Source organism: Camelus dromedarius, chromosome 29 (assembly GCF_036321535.1).
Source record: "Camelus dromedarius isolate mCamDro1 chromosome 29, mCamDro1.pat, whole genome shotgun sequence".
NCBI classification, from domain to species: Eukaryota; Metazoa; Chordata; class Mammalia; order Artiodactyla; family Camelidae; genus Camelus; species Camelus dromedarius.
In genome coordinates this window covers 22337873-22355967 of record NC_087464.1, presented here as the reverse complement: position 1 = coordinate 22355967, position 18095 = coordinate 22337873, and the positions used below count along the sequence as shown (strand labels likewise).

Genomic DNA, 18095 nt, shown 5'->3' with positions numbered 1-18095 from the left:
TCCAACACCTTGCTTACTAGCACTTTCAGTTATTATTCACAGCATTGCTGTTTTGGTGAAGTGGTGACTCTCATTGTTGGGCAGCTTTTCAGGCGCACCAGCCTGTATTACTGATTGAGAGGGCAGACCGTGCTGTTGACCAGCACAAACTCCTCAGCCAGTTCTGATCTGCTTTTGGTGGAGGAAAGGCACAGAGTATCCTTAAACAGTCAGTGTGTCAAAAAATAAAACAAAGGCCACTGGGGCTAAAAAACAAAACCAAACAAAATAAAACGAAGCTGAGTTTATTCAACTGCCAGGCAAGGAAATATAATACATTCATTTAGTAATTGTCAAGGAAGATAAGTCTGGGTTTTTTTTAGTACTAGAAAGAACAGGAATGGTAGTTGTTCTAACTGAGGATTGAAAACTAGCTTTTTGCATAGGATGGAATGAGTTTGTAGATCTGTACGTGATTCGTTAAAACAGGCCCCGTTGTAGTGACCAGCATTTTGTTTTGATGTCTCCTGGGCAAGTACTACTGTAAATGGAAAACTTTCCCTTCATAAAAGCCTCTAGACCCTCTTTCAAAGGGCCTCACTGATCTTTGAGTTTACATTTGAAATACTTTTATTTCTTTGGGGAAAATGTTCGCATTACCTTGTATTCTCAGCACTATTGCAGGTTGCCTTCTTCTTCTTTGCTGTTATCTAACTGAACACAGTTAATTCATTGCCAGTATAACTTGTAACCCAATGGAGAGGGCTGCAATGCTTTTTGATCAGGCTGTTTAAACAGTTATCTCTTTAGAGACAAATCAATTAAAGACAGCCTCTGCTGGGCTATAGTTTCTTGCAGATCAAGGAAAGATGAGGCGAAGAAAAGCAAAATCCTTACACTTACACACAGTCCATCTCAGCAGATATATTTTGCTTGTCTAAGGACATGTTGATGACCTCTTTTCTATGAATGGTATGCGAATGAATTAACAGAATTCTCCTTGGTAGCAGAGATTGAGAGTCCTTTTGTAGTTTGACCCAGATTTGGTCTTCAGGATCATTTAATAGCATATCAAATGTATCTTGATTTATTTGCTTTCCAGTCAAGTTTCTGACATGTCTATTTTCTGGGGCCAAGGAGAACTGGCAGTGTGATTTTTTAAAGGATTCATTTATTTTAACAAATAAGTATGCAATGATATTGGCATCCCAAAAGCCACTAAAACATAAAATGTTACTGTTATAAATTTATACCACACAGTGCAGTTAAAAATGTGTTTAGAGTATCAGCAAAGGGTAAGATTTTATTATTTTCCAATAACTTTAAAATACAGTAAATAGCAAACTATAATTAAACCCTATATACTGTAACCTTAATTAAATACGATTTGTAAGGTAAGTAATAGCTTGAAATAGCAAGATTCCTGTTGGTTGGACTACTGAATTTCATACTCTACAAGAAGCAAGAATTTCTTTACATCATTTCATTTAGCCTTGCTTAATAACTTACACTGTCCATATATGTCAAAGACAGAGAGATCATCTTTTATTAGTTTGCTAAAGAAATGAGATGCTTCCTGTGGTATATTTATACAATGGAATACTATTCAGCCATAAAAACCGACAACATAATGCCATTTGCAGCAACATGGATGCTCCTGGAGAATGTCATTCTAAGTGAAGTAAGCCAGAAAGAGAAAGAAAAATACCAAATGAGATCATTCATATGTGGAATCTAAAAAACAAAAACAAAAACAAAATAACAAAGCATAAATACAAAACAGAAATAGACTCATAGACATAGACTACAAACTTGTGGTTGCCAAGGGGGCAGAGGGTGGGAAGGGATAGACCGGATTTCAAAATTGTAGAAAAGATAAACAAGATTATACTGTATAGCATAGGGAAATATACACAAGATCTTATGGTAGCTCACAGAGAAAGGAATGTGACAATAAATGTATGTATGTTCATGTATAACTGAAAAATTGTGCTCTACACTGGAATTTGACACAACATTGTAAAATGATTATAAATCAATAAAAAATGTTAAAAAAAAAAGAAGAAATGAGATGCTTCCTAAAACTGTTAGGTAGCTGACCTTTTCAAAAGTATAATAAGATCTACAAAATTTTGCAATATGTGTGTGGTGTTGTTATACAGAATCAGTGCAGTCCTTAGAAGTTCATAGTTTCAGAAAATATGACAGGCAGGCAAGTTTTTCTTTTTAAACTCATATGTAAAATAATAGCATATTCAAATTATAGGCTAGTTATTTGGTATAATGGGGAGAGGGCAGTCACCCTTGGTCTCAGCTTGTCCAACCATAGGTATTGGTGTGCTAGGAAAAATATGCCACGTACAGTCTTTATGTGTGCAAGCTCAGCAAGTTTTATTAGGTCAACCAAGGAGTTGGGTTCTAAGGTGATTTTTGAATCAGCAGGTGATAAGTAAGATGTGGGAGTTTATTCCAGGCATTCACAAACAAGGTGAAAGATTAGTAAATAATAACAGTTTTTGTTAAAGGTGGGGTTTCTTTAAAATAAAGGTAGAAAATAACTCATGTATCAAAGTCTTTTGAAAACACTTCTTTTCAGATGGCTTCATCTCTGAAGGATGCCTGTGCTTTTCAAAATTCAGATTGTATTTGCATTATATAAGGTATCCTTGTTGCACCAGGGTTCCTCTGTGTCAAAAAAAAAAAACTTAAAAATTTTCTTTTATGCTGATTAAAGGTTAATACTTGATTCAGAAAACCAGTAGAAACAGAAAGGTTGGTCCTCAGGAGTATGCTCTGGGATGTACAGGGATTGAAAATAAATCCAGAAAGGGACTATTCCGGATAAGAAGGGAAGATATCATTTGGATGTAAGGTCTCTCAGGAGAGAGGTGATGTTTCTTAGGGCACAGTATAAGGAGATTTCTCCCAGGGCAGTTGTATTCTGAAGTAGTTTGTTCTTAGTAAAGAGCCTTAAGAGCACGTACTACTTATGTGAGAAGGAATTTGGAGAAAGGTCAGTTCTTCTCCCTTAGTTTTCCTTTTTGTCTCCATTTTCACTTTTCATCTTCATTTAGGCAAACCCTTTACTGTTCATCAGACATTTGTGGTGCACTTTTGTTAGGTATGTAGGGACTTTTTACATATTGATTTATTTAGGGTCATTTTTTTGGAGAAGAGAGAGATTCAAGATAACTGCCTTTTAAAACCTAACAGTAAATTTTCTTCTCAATTTGTTATGTGTTCACAAAACTGGAAAAAGGTTATTTTCAGTACTTGTCTTTCAGTCAGACTCAATTTATTTCTCATCATCCCATCTATTTTAACTTATATCTGTCCTTATCGAAATTCATGTTTTGTTTTATAATGACAGTGGATCTTAGCTCTTTGATTCTCTGTCATGAATGCCTATATCCCATTTAGAACTTCTTCATAGAAGATTCTAACAGTATAAAATTTACATTCTCTTATTTCATATTTCCCCTTCCTCAGCATTCTGCTACTTGTACATTTAAGTGTTTAGTAATTTTTTAAAACTTATTTTTAATTATTTTATTTTATTTAGATCAAAGTGAGCTTAATGAAAATAGAATTTTGTGACAACTTTTAAGCTGACTGGCAACATCTTTGATTTCCCAAATCAGGGTCACGAATGTAATTACTAAGTTTTATTCTTTTCCTTAGATATTCAGATGGTCACAGCTGTTGGGATAGTGGATCATAGTCTTAACTTCATCCCTTTAGGACAGCTAATACACTATGGAATTTCAGTGCTAAGTTGGCTTACTTTAATTCCATTGAGTCTGTCTGGCCAGGCAGTGAGTATAACAGCCAGCACAGGGCCAGTGGAGCAGTGGTTTGAATCTTTCCTCTGCTGCTTACTAGCTGCCCTTAGCAAGATAATTTCTAGATTCATCATCAACAAGGTAGGGATGATTATCTGCCTTGCAAGATGGTTGTGAAAATTAACGATCTATGTAAATCACCTTGCTTTCTGTCTGCTATAGTGAATACATGGTCACTACTGTTACTATTACTAAACTATCCTTTGTATACATTCTCTGTCTAAAGTCATATGGTATGTGCTAATATGAATATGGTATTGCTAATGGTAGTGCTAATTACCAATGCTAATTTGTAATTATGGTAGTGCTAATATGGTAGCTCTAATAGCCAAGCTAATTTACATGGTTGTTTTGAATTAGGGTTAGTGAGGCTTTAAAAGCTTTTATTAGAATTAAAATATATTATAGTCTTTATTTTCTCTTCTCTTGTTTCTAAGTTAATAACCACAAAGAAGTCAGATTGGTTTTCTTTGATTTCTTCTAAATATATACATGGTGCTTCTTGTTTGAGATTTTGTCACCTTTGAGAATTTTTCATTAGCAGCATAGCATTGTTTTACCAATTATTGATGTTAGATTAATGGGACAGTGTAGAAATTAGATAATTAGGCTTCTCTTTTTTAAAAATATTGCTATTATTCTTTCCATTGTTATTTTTAATATTTTAAACTTATAGCTCTCTGAAACTCCGTATAGCATGACTGAAAGACAATTTTTCTACCAAAAAGTAAGTGGCCTAAAATAATTGGTATATCACTATTTATAAGTTCAGAATTCTTATTAAAGCTATATATTCATCCTGCTGTCAGCTATGCACATTCTCCCTTATGGATTTTTTTAAGATTCCATCACTACCTGAGTAGTGTTTTGAGTAACTTGATCTTAATGTGATACATATTTTATTGATGACTTTCAAAATAATTATCATGTATTACTGAAAATTTAATTATTATAAAGGTGTGATAACTTAAAATCTGATCTTGCATACTTAGTATACTAACTCTTGTGATTAGAAAACTCTCTCATGGTATTCTACTTATAATTAATATACCAAGTAAAACTAATTGGAAGCATCTGAAGCCCCGAGCAAACATCTGTAATTAGACATGTGATTCATAATGAACTGACTCTTCTCATTCTTGCCTTTTGTCTCCATTTGAATTAATAACTTGTGTTCTTCCTTAGTGATAATCTGTCTTCCTATCCGAGACCCTGATTAAAGTTCCGTGATCACTGTGGTATTTTTTATAGAGAATATGGTTTTATAGGAACTTTGTTTAATAATGTTAAAAAAAATTGTCATATACTCTGTAGAGTATCACATTGAAGATTTTTGCCTACATTATTAAACTAAACATTTATTTTATCAGAGGCTGAATGCAAGCCTCTGAATGGAAAGTAGGCAGACTTGACCACTTTTCCTGCATTGGACTTAACAACCTAGATTTTTCTTGCCAATCTGATCATTGTCTACATAGTTTTGACAGCATACACATTGGCTTTGGGTCATTGAGTAGGGTTTGTATTAATTCATTCATTATTTTGATACAGGATTAATGGTTCAGTAAAGGTCTACCATATGCTAGGCTGTGTCCTAGGCTTTGGGTACAAAGAGGTGCTATTCAGAGTATTTACCAGTCACTACAGCATAGGCATCAGCCAATCAAGATGGCCATAGCGCTGGATTCAGTGTCTTGAAGGACCCCTCCATCCTTTGTACTGTATCAAGTTTTGCTGCTTTTGTTGCTAAGTTGTGGTGCTGATGATGGTTGTGAGACTGGGCCATCAGCCCACCATAAGCCCATCACCTTAGGGCTGATGGAATTTGGAGCAGTGACTGTTTGCCAGACTATTACAGAAGTTCTTTACTACATCCCTTAGGGCTGTACTGGTGTGTACCATTTGAATATTACCTTTGCCAAGAATGTTCAGTTCTCTGACTGTAAGAGTCAAGAGTTATTACCCAGTTTGAGAAGTACCTAATGGAAGTATGTAGACCGTACATAGTGGAAAGATTACATGAGCCTTTTTTTGGGGAAAACCAGTTAAGACTTCCATAGGGACTAGAAATTTGCCATACTCAGATTTGAGAAGACGATTCGAACCAAGCTGAGGGGAAAATGGCATTTGCAAAGGCAGAGGAGTGTGAGAAAGAATAGTGGATTTAGAGATCAACAAGTAGGAGAGACGGAAGACAAAGATGTGTTTCTCTTACCCTGGATTTTTAAGCTGAATAAATATATATTAAGAGCACATTTGTATCTTTGAAATTGCTCCATTTTTTTGGTAGAAAACTACTATACTGTTTGATATTTGATTTCTTCAACTATATCTAAATTATTTCAGGCACAAGGTAAGAAGGTAGAATAGGACTTTGTCATAGTTTAGGGCTATACTAAACATTGATAGGGCAAGTGTACAATTTAAAAAACTTCTTTCCTGATTCACTTCTAATGAGCAGACACAAATTCAAACAGATTGAGGATGGTAGTTTTTTTTTAATGACATAAAACTGTTGCCCATGAGGCTTTTTGACTGACATCGTGAAACTAGTTTTGCTTAATGACTGTGGAGGCCTACAAATTCAAATGTGCAGAAAATGAAGTAAATTACTAGCCTGTCAGATTCCTGTTGCCTATCATCTTTTATCTCAATAGCAGCTTTTGTTTCCAGACCGTCAGGAGCAAATATGTGGACCCCTTCAAAGTTGTATTTGTATATGCTTGAATAATTCAATTCAGAGCCATCTAAATATAGCAAATCTACAGCAGTGAAAGGACGTATCTTCTTATACTTGTGTAATTTAGGAAACATATCTATGGATATCTCTTCTTATTTCTGAGAGCTCTTGAAATATGTCGGGCATGTGTAGTGGTGTAGTGGTGCAAGTGCTGCTTTTATTTCCAGAGTTGATGATTCATGCCTTTGAAATATAATGGACTCATGTGGAAAGCAAAAAAAAATTTCCCTATGACTGTTCAATTCAGTGAATGATTTGAAAGCATCCACTATGTTCAAGGAATTGTGTGGAATATAAAGGTGACATGCTGGCATTTTTCTGGGTATCAAATTATATGATTTTCTCCCTCAAGCTAAATTTAGTAAAAATGACCATCTTGATGGTATGTTTGTGTGTGTGTGTGTAGTGTTCCAACAAAGGCTTACAATTAAAGTTTGAGTTACTTGTGAACAGATTATTTGCTTCAAGGATGGTTTGAAAGAATGTTTAAGTTTTTTTATGACTTCATTTTTACAACATTTTCAATTAACATTATTTTCCCTCTGCTTCTTATTACTCTGAATAGTTAGAAACGAGGAGTATTTTCAGTATTTTCAACAAGTATTTAGGTAGCACCTACTAGGCCCTAGGTAGGAAATGAACAAAATAGTGAAGTTTGCCATCCGTAGAATAAAATTACTCAGTGAAAAGGAAGCCAAAAAAAAAAAAAAAAGTGAAGATTTTCAGCTCTTTTGGTACGCTTAATGTTATGAAGATAACAAATTCAGCCTTAAATGCACAAAATTTATATTTGGTTCTGTAGGTATGTTGTATTTTTGTTGTTCACAAAGACTGTCTGAAAACTTAAGCAGGAATAGACTACACTCTGAATACTGATTACCTTAGCCAGCGTATTACATCTTTTTTTGGTAACTTATTCCGTATCATGGGTGGCCCAGTTACCTTAGAAATTAACATTTTGTAGGCCATCACTTGGCTAAAGCCAAATCTGGGGAAACAAAAAGATGGTGAGAATCCTTGCCATAGCAAATTGCCCCATTGTACCTCTGTTCATTCAATTTCCACTTCCTGGAATGCCCACTTTTCCTCTCTCTGTCCTTTAACATCTTATTGAAAGGTTTTTCCAAAGCCTTACCTAAACATTTCCTATGACATTTACTCTTTAGAATTTTACATTTTGTTTGTCACAACTATTGGGATACTTATTTTTTACTTTTTTATGTGTACATGAACTATGTTTTTTATTGGATTATAAGCTTCTTGAAGGTGTCGTGGTTGTCAACTTGGACCATGAAGGATGGTAGGAATTTGGATAGGTGGAGAAGGGAGGATTTGTCCATAGGAGAGAAACAGCATAAACCACGGTCCTCAGGACAAAAAGAACAGGGTGCTTTTTCAGGAATGGTAAGTAGATTCATTTGCTTGGTATGGAGGATATATGAACAGAGTAGAAGGGGGTGAAGCTGAGAAAACAGAAACAACCGTTTATGCTGAGCCAGCCAAATTGGATTATCAGTAGCTCACTTTGGTCAGTTTATCTATAAGGAGGGCTCAGTGAGAGTTGGAGGAGAATGTATTTACTCTACTGTACATCTCTCTTATTTTCAAATTATCCCACAGAAGAAAAGGGGGCCAATGTTGTAATGATGTAAAGTGCCTTGGGTTTAGAAGATAGTGGACCAGGAAGACTGAAGCTTCTGGACCTTAGACACCCACTTTGTAACTTGATGGGGAAGAAGGATGATTTTAAAGCTTCCTTCCAGTTCTGATGTAGTATGACACCATGGCACACTTTCAGTCTCTGGATCAGAGCCACCACTAAGACCTGTTTCACCCACTTATGAACTGTTTAGTTCAGAGGTCAGCAAGCTTTTTCTGTAAAGGGTGAGACAGTAAATATTTTAAATTTTGTGGCTACATACTGTCTATTGCATATTCCTTATTAAAAAAAAATTCCTTTTTTAAAAAATGTGAAAACTATTCTTAGCTCAAGGGCCAGACAAAAAATATGAATGGGCTGGATTTGGCTTTCAGGCTGTAGTTTGACTCTGATTTTGTTGATTGGGGTGCTTATTACTTAAGGATTCTAGAAACCAAGACCAGCTTGGTTTGGTCTACTAGTTTTTTTCATTTGCCTGTATTTTTATTGACCATTTATAATTTATATTTTCTAAGGGTCAGGGAGCTAATACATATTGAGAATTCTCCATTCATTTTCTTGCATCTTGATAATTTTGTGTTTCAGATTATGTCCTTCATTTCTAAGTGCCTTGAAAACCCCCTGATGTCTGAGATATTTTACTCATCTTTACTATCTGTAGCACACATATATCTGATTAACACACACATATCTCCTGTGTTATATCCTTGACGTCTATTTTATTCACATTTAATAGCTGATAAGCACACATTGTTCTAGTAATTCTTAATGGTTATTAGCATAAATAATATAATTTGTGCTTTATTTTAAACTGTGAACAGTTTAATATTTTTTGGATACAACACATAGTAAGTCTAATCATCAAACTTGAGGAAGCAACATATACAGTTGTGACTAAACAGTCATTAATCTCTGTGCCCATTGGTTTAAAATCATTTCTGGATTAGACTCTCCTATATGTTCTCTCCAGTTTTTTGCATCCTATGTATTCCCTGCAGTAGAGTGGTTACGTCAGATCTTTTTGTCTTGGGGAATTAGTGCACTTTTTCATGTTTAACTCCTGTGCCCCATCTTGAATTGCAATGCTCACTGCTGAGACAAATACTTCCTATTGTATCCTTCTTTGTTGGTTATAACTTATTAGTTATATATATTGGCTGTTTCTCCTTGATTCACCTAATACTCTTTGTTCTTCTTTGTGTTTAATGCTGTCTCCATTGCCACATTTATCTGTTTGTGTTTCATTTGTATTTTCTACTATTTTTATAGTATTTAACACTTTAGCCATTTTTAGAGTTGTAAAAACTTTTAATCTTTTAAGTAAATAAATGCTCAAATCATAAAAATGTTTAATGAAGTTACCAATGCATATAATCCTTATAAATATATTCCCACTAATTCAAAATACATAAATTCAAAACATGATACTTGTACAGTATTAAACATTATAGACATTTTAAGCTCTTTTTTCAGAAAGGTTAGTTAATGTGTACAGTTCTTAAAAATAGTCATGACCTACCTGTACGTTTGTGAGTGTAAAGGTGCTAAACAGATGTGGCTTGCAGATTGTTGGTGCTTACACTTTCACTGGCTGCAGTGATCACTTGGAAGGCGCGTCTAGCTGAGCCTTGGGGAGACACACCCAAGTGTGGGAGCATATTGCCAACCACTTAAGAATGCTGTTTGTACATGAAGGCATGCAATAAATACTGAATGAATAAATTAATAAAACCTCAAACTGATTCTAGACTTCAGGATCTAGTTCTTAATAAAATACTGTATTAACATAAACAAAAATACACACTTACTTGGAGCAGTTTGAAAATACAAAACATGAAAAAATTTAAATTACCTGTAATCTTTATGCAAAGTAAAGTACTATTAACACTGCATTTTTTGTTTCTTTTTCTGTGCAAATGTATGTATTATACGTAGTTCAGATCACTCAGTAGATGAGCATTTTCCTGTCATTAAGCATTTTTTAATTTTATTTTTAAAATCAACTTTAGTAAAATATTTGTGTGCAGTATGGTTTAATGAGTTTTGAGTAATGTATATCCCTATAACCACCACCACAGTCAAGATACAGAACATTTCCATCACACCTAAAAGTTTCTCTTATAATTCCTTTGCAGTCATTTCTTTCACACAACCTTTGGCTCCTGCAACAACCTGTCTGCTTTCTGTCACTGTAGATCAGTTTTGCCTGTTCTAGAACTGCGTATACAGAAAAATCGAGCACGTAGTACAGCTATAGTAACAATCCCCAAATCTCAGATAGTACGTAAAGTTCCCATATATGCACTTCACACAGGTTCTCTATTCGTCATTAAGCATTTTTGATACATAATTTTAATGATTGCTTATTCTAACTTATTAACTAATTATTTGGACATTTAGTTTGTTTCCAGTTCTTTAGTACAACAAATTTATTTTTTGCTCCTGCTGCACGTCTAGCACACATCAGCAGGAGGTCTTCTCGCTTTCTCTTTCTGGAGTCATTTAGTGAACCACGGATCAGAGCTCCATCTGGTTACTTGCTTCCGTAGTCGCTATACACTGGGTTGGTTTTCCAGTTGTGTGCTGGTTCCTAAAGCTTATGCCTGGTAATATCTCGTGTCATGTCTGTGTACATTTTAGTGGCTAAAACAAGTCGCACAGCCACAACTAAGCTGCAACAGGGCAGTGAAGTGCAATCCTACTGTGAGTCTAGGAAGGAGGAGATCTGAAACAGCACTAGTGACTATTATTTTAAAAATAACTCTAATTTTATTGGTGACAGAAATTTCATTTTCTTTGCCAATGTAGATGAAATTCTTATAATTTATTAGCCATTTGTTTTATTTAACCTTCCCTTTTACCTAAGTTTTATAAACATTTGCTGTTGGCTTACTTTTACATTTCCAGATTTTTGAATTCTGTAGTTTTTGTGAGGATGGGAGATCATGACGGTGATTTAGGAGTACAGACCTTTAGAAAAGGCCTTTTCTTTTGAGGATTTGTGCAGGTGAAAGTATTTTTCTTGAATTGATCCCCTCCTTCCCCTATTAATAGTATATGTTTTGATAAGTTTTTTTTATTTCAAGGATTGTCAATAATCCTTAAATAATTATAGATAATAGAAAGTCTAGCAGAATTAAGATGCTTGACATTTTACAGGTTTCTAAACGACAACGTGAACACAAAAGTTTAGTGTGTAAATGATCTTGTTACGGTTCTCCTCTTGAAAAGATAACTTTCCTACTGAGATTTAGTGATATTGACCATGTCTTTTCCCTTTTTTCCCCCAATTCAGGTGTCTGCCTAAGCTGGAACTTACGCTGTAGATATTTTTTGTGGATTTGTCTGAAAACCAAGGTGAGATATTTTATTCATAAAATTGCTTTGCTTCTTAAAATATATTTTATAATGAGAAATAATTGTTTCTGAAAATTTTAAGGCATTAGAAATTTAATGTCTTTTCCTCTGAGAGTTTTAATAGGCAAATATTATTTATTATAAAGCTATGTATATAGCTTGCTTACATTTAGTTTGTAGGACATTTGAAATAAGTGAAGCTGGTTCTAGTGATTAAAACAGTTTTAAGTGGATTTTTCCATTGTTTTTGGTACTCAAAGATGGAGTTCACACTGCTGTTCTCTGACAAACATTTGCGAAAGATATTGGCATTATAATATGACTTTTTTTTTGAAGTATAGTTGATTTATAATGTTGTGTTAATTTTTGGTGTACAGCAAAGTGATTCATATTCCTTTTCACATTCTTTTTCATTATGGGCTATTACAAGATACTGAGTACAGTTCCCTGTGCTAGACAATAGAACTTTGTTTATCTATTTTATATATAGTAGTTACTATCTGCAAATCTTGAGCTTCCATTTTATCCCTGTACCTCCTCCTCTCCCTCTTGGTAATCATAAGTTTGTTTACTGTTTTTGTGAGTCTGTTTCTGTTTTGTAAATAAGTTTGTGTCATTTTTTTAGATTCCACATATAAGTGATATCATAGGGTGTTTGTCTTTCTCTTTCTGGCTTTTTTCACTTAGTATGATAATCTCTAAGTCCATCCATGTTGCTACAAATGGCATTATTTCATTCTTTTTTATGACTGAGTAGTATTCCATTGTGTGTGTGTGTGTGTCTGTGTGTGTGTGTGTGTGTCTGTGTGTCTGTATGTGTGTGTATACACCAGAACTTCTTTATCCAGTAATCTGTTGATGGACATTTAGGTTGCTTCCAAGTCTCGGCTATTATAAATAGTGCTACTATGAACATTGGGATGCATGTGTCTTTTTGAATTAGAATTTCCTCTTGTTACATGCCCAGGAGTGGGATTGCTGGATCAAAGGGTAAGTCAATTTTTAGTTTTTTAAGGACTCTCCACACTGTTTTCCATAGTGGCTGCACCAAATTACATGTCCGCCAACAGTCGAGGAGGGTCCCTTTTCTCCACACCCTCTTCAACATTTATCATTTTTGAACTTTTTAAATGATGGTCATTCTGAGGTGTGTGTGAGGTGATACCTCATTGTAGTTTTGATTTGCATTTCTCTGATAATTAGCAATACTGAGCATTTTTTGCATGTGCCTTTTGGCCATCTGTATGTCTTCACTAGGGAAATGTCTTTTTAGATCTTTTGCCCACTTTTTGATTGGGTTGTCTGTTTGTTGTTATTGAGTTGTATGAACTGTTTGTATATTATGGAAATGAAGACCATGGATAATGTTTTAAGAAGATAATTTTGAACATAGTATGAAAGATATTTGGAATGAGGAGATTACTTGGAAGTCTATGTAGTCCAGACAGGTTGTAACTTGAAGGGGGTGGACTCCAGAGAGGTTTAGCAGGTAGAATCTGTAGAACTTGATGCCTGACATTATTAGCTACTGATTGGGGGAGGTTGGGGGCAGGGAGAGGAAGAAATCAGGGATGACACCTACGTTAGGCAATTAAATAGATAGCAGTGCTCTTTATTCCCAGTGCATGTTCAGGTATAAAAAGAAGTTGTGGGGTAGAAATGGGTAGGATTTTGAAACATTTAGCTTGAGGTTTCTCTGAGATATTCAGGTGAAAGTGTGCAGATCTGTCTGTAGTTTTTGGAGACAGGGGCTTGAGAGAAAGAGATTTTGAGGTCAATAGATTGTCAGGAGTGGTTGAGGGAGAAATTGCTCAGGATAGAGGACAAAACTCTTGAGCACATTCACATCTAGTTTTAGTGGACACCTACAGAAAAAGGCACTGGGAAGGAGATCAAGAAGGAGAAGCCAAGTGTTAAAGGATTTTTCAGTAACACCCTTGGCTTCCTCTCTACCTGGAGGCCAGATTTTCCTTTCAGCACCCCGTATTTAATCTTTGTCTTCAGACCTTTACTTACTTTGAACATGCTTAGCCGGGAGAGGTTGTAGATGAAAATAGTTTTATTTTTGAACCCAGCAATTGCTGGTTCCTTTATATTTCCTGTAATTCTGCTTGAAAACAGATTTAGCTCATCTCTGTATCTGCACCTTCTACTATACATGTGAAAGAAACCAGTCGACACTTTGGAAATTACCTTAGCTAGAAGTAACAGCTCATTACCATCCTTTTCTGTGTTTTGACTTAGCACGGGCAACAGTTTTGTTAAAATTTCTGCCACTTTATAATAAGGTTCTTCTTTCCTCCAGCTTCCAAGAGTGTTTTACTCACTCTCCTTTAAGGCCACTCCAGTAACCTCCTCAAGGCTCATCAAGCTTTGCTAGTGAGAGTCTTAGGTCCCTTCTAGCTTGTGTCTGCCACCCAATCCCAAAGTTAGTGTCACATGTTTTGTGTTTTGTTACGTCGGCACTCCAGTTCCAGGTACCAAACTGTTCTGGTAACTATCGCTGTTTAATGGACCACCCCAAACCTAATCTTGGAACCTGCGTTACTTTTCCTCACCTGGCCTTGGACATCGCTCAGTATCACTTCTGCCACACTCTCCTGGTTACAAGTTTAAGGAGGAGGAATTTAGATTCTACATCTTTATGGGGGAGTGGCAAAGTTATATCACAGAAGAGCATGTTGCAATGGGAAGTATTTTTGCAGCATATTTGGAAAATACAGTTTGCTACAGATGGATGAAATAATATATGTAGGATTGCGAAGGAACCCTGTTATACTAAAATGCTGCTACCAAACAAATTGTGATAAAATAGTATGTGCTTATTGAACACGGTACCCAACAAGGTATAGTGACAGGCCTGTAGTAATTTAGTAAATTAATAAATACAGTATATGTTAGTAATTTTAGAGGCTGGAGAAAATAAAGAAAGAAATAATTTTGCCATCCAAGTTTCTGGATCTTCTGAATTCTACTCCCAGACCCTACGGCCCTAGGTTAAGAACTCTTGGCTTAATATGACGGTGTTCGCAGAAGTCACATTGCTGTGGGCTGGGGACTGAGTTTGCATGGGGGCAAGGAGAGTGAGAAAGCAGAGACTAAAGGGAGCACACCATAGGGTAAGTTCCATTTGCTGGCATTTATTCACCTTTTAAGCAAAAGTTTTTGTTGTTTTTTAGGGAGAGGCTTAGAAGTGTTTATCCAATGAGGGAGAGATGCTATTGAAAAGAGAAAGTTGAATACATAGGAAAGATAAAGGACATTTAAAAGGTTTCTGAGAAGGCAAGAGAGGGTGCAGTCTTGAGGTTGGGTGAAAATATTAGTCTAGGACAGGAGGAGAGGCAGAAGGAAAGGAGTTATGGATGTCTGTGGGTGCTGGTCTTTTCTCAGGTCACATGACATTCTGAGGAAAATACAGATTAAATATGTTCAACGCAGGAGCAAGGGAAGCCAAGGCAGGCCTCAGAGAGCACTACAGCAGAGGTCCAGGAAGATATAAGAAAGTCGGGGATAGGGTGGAGAGGAAGAAGAGGTAGTGAAATGGGGACAGAAAAAAGTAACCGATAATGAAAGTGATTGGATGCAGAAGACAGACTTTGCCTAGTTTACACTTTTGTTTAGTGCCTTCTGTCGGCCAATTCTCCTTCCCATGGATATAGATACAAAGAAAAGTGGAATGAGAGTAAAATGCAGTTATATGTTTTGACATCTGCTTATTTGGAGTTAACTTTCTAAGTGTCTTGTTTATCTTGTTCAGCGTATATGTAATTAATACTTGGGAGGCCTTTGCCACAAAATAGCACAAAAGCTGAGGAGCTTCTTTTTCATGATTATTTGGGGTTGATATTGAAAAGCAGTGCATGTGTTCACTGCTTCCATGCTTACAGCTGATAGGAAATTGGCCTCAAAGGGTCCATGGTTTTCTTTGTCATTAGCCAACAGATGCTTGCTACAGTGTTTTGCTCACTGACTCTTTGTTTACTGTGAGGGTAATGCATCTCTGTACACTAATGGGAAGAACTGTGCAATGCAGTAGCTCATTTGTGTATATCAAATATCTGCCTTTAGCCACACAAAAATCACTAAATGATTTTTGTTTTTTTCTCCTTTTTTTTTTTATTTTAATGAGGGAGAGGTAATTGGGTTTCTTTATTTATATTTGGAGGAGGTACTGGGGATTGAACCCAGGACCTTGTGCATGCTAAGCATGTGCTCTACTACTTGAGCGATACCCTCTTCCCCAATTTTTTTTTTTAACCAACCTGTTACCAACACCTGGTTTGGCTTATCTATCTTCAGATTGCATTGACTTTCTAGTAAATTGATCCTGACTTTAGTATATCTGCCTTTCAGGGGAAATATTTTTTGTCTGTCTTAGATCTTCTTGAAAAATTAAAAATATTAAAATTAAGTCATTACTATGTATCATAAAAGCTTAGGTTTCTAGGCACAAGTATTCATTTATATATGAGTATGGTATGAAATTGCTAATTTGCAATATAATATATAATATTTACAATATTTCAAGTATTGTATATATTATATATACTTACATATATAGTATATATTATATATATTTACATAGTATATATACGTATATACTATTATATATATTTTACCATAATAAAATATTGTAAAAATGTTTATGTATAATATATAATATATATAATGTTGCAAGTATAATGTGTATATATACATTTTAAAAAATTGTGATAAATGTCTAAGCTTTCTCCGCAGCCCTGTCTTCCATCTACAGCTGTCCCCTAGCTGCCTTTCAGGCTTAGAGTGGCACATACCTGCATGAGGACCTGTCCTGGAAATGGGCTCAGCCATTTGAGCTGGGAGTTCTGGATTTCAGGACAGTGGAAAGTGGTCTCTGGGCTGAGACCTAGTAAGGCAGCACTTCCTCGTGGCCCTTTGCTGGAGAAGGACCAAATCCTGTTGACTCCATCTAGAAGTAGTAGTGATTTTAGTAGTCTTTTAATAAATCTGCTCAACTTGATTGCCTCCAGCTTTATTCCTTCTTTTTGTTGTATGGCCAGAAGGATTTCTCTAAAACCAAAATGATTATCACATCCCTGCATGGAACCTTTTAGTGCTTCACATTTTCACTGAAATAAATGCCAGACTTCCTAACATGGCTTGTTCAAGATACTTTGTGCCCTGTTCTGGTCATTACCTGCTTGCTTTTGCATCCTTACTGTTTCTGAGCTCTGTTGTTGCCTTGCCAAACAAGTACTCTTTTCTACCACACAACTTTGCATAGGCTGTGGGTCTGTCCTTCTCTCCTCTCTCCTCATGAACAAACTCTGGTATATCTATCAAGCTCCTGCTAATCCTTTAACACTCAGTTAAAATGTTAGAAAGTCTGACAAGCCTTTCTTCACTTCCCCAGAATGAATGAAGTTCTTCCCCTTCTATATATCCATTGTGATTTGTACACATTTCTTTTATAGCACTTGTTTCATTGTGTAGTATGTGCCAATCTGTAAGCCATACCCTCTCCCTCCAAAGGTAGGGGCTGATTCGGTGTATTTCCTGCACTAACAGTGCCTGGTGCACAGTAAGTGCTTAATGAATGTGTATTGAATGAAGTGGAACACTTTAAATGTGAATTGCTTTAGAGGAGTATGTTTGCACTAAGTAACCAAGGTGATTGAGAGATGGAATATTTCAGTAATTGATTATGCTACACAATAGATAATTAGAAATTACCAGTTTTAGATAATTTTAATACAGAACAATATGGGCTGTACAGAATTTATCTGTGTTAACCCGTAAGGTGCTTCAGCGTGATCATTCTCAATTGTGTGGCTCTTTTAGAACCACAGCTGAGGAAGCTGTGGGGATCAAGTGTTATCTGTAGCGTTGCTTTTTCACAGTCTGGGCCTTGTTTTTTCAATTGAATGTCCAGCACACTTATTTACTTACTATTTTGTCTAACAAAAGAGCATACTGTAAAATTAACACTAGGTAAAAGAGATTCATAAATGCACTATTGTCAAGTATGGTTTTTAAAAATGCTCAGAAGAGAAACAAGCAATATACCTTAAGGTGTATGTACTACCTGAATTCGTCAGAAAGCTTGCTGCATTCAGCCTCTGCCTTTTTGATAACAATCCTTGATGAGCCCAAGTGAAGTCTTATGAGCTGAGCTAAGTGGTTAATTTGATGGTAAGCTCTGGCCGTGACTGTTTTGATGGCTTGATCCCCACCCACATTATTCTCATTCACAGGAAAGTAGTGTAAGTGGTTGCTGCTCTTTTGTATATTAACTTAATAGTTCTCTTCTGCTCTCACCCACCCAAAAACAGTATTGCCAATTATTAGTTGCAAAACTCAGAAATTACTTTTCTGCATATGGCCCTGCACTTTTACATTTTTGAAAGTGGCTTTGAGCAGAGACCTGTTTGGAACCCAGGAAACATGCTGTTACCGTATTTGCACAAATGACCTGAAGACCATCCTGGTAGCTGAGCTCTGACCTTCTACAGTGCTGTGCCGTGTCCTCTTGTTA

At 35.8% G+C, this 18095-nt stretch overlaps 1 protein-coding gene across 5 annotated transcripts in view; it reads left to right on the top strand.

Moving 5' to 3' along the window:
- PEAK1 (pseudopodium enriched atypical kinase 1) overlaps positions 1 to 18095 on the top strand; it is a 204680-nt gene that overhangs the window by 29064 nt on the left and 157521 nt on the right. For all 5 annotated transcript variants that reach the window (XM_031440780.2, XM_031440779.2, XM_031440776.2 and 2 more), the window contains exon 2: positions 11517 to 11578. The gene's annotated coding sequence lies outside the window, so the exon portion shown is untranslated. The remainder of the gene's footprint in view (positions 1 to 11516; positions 11579 to 18095) is intronic.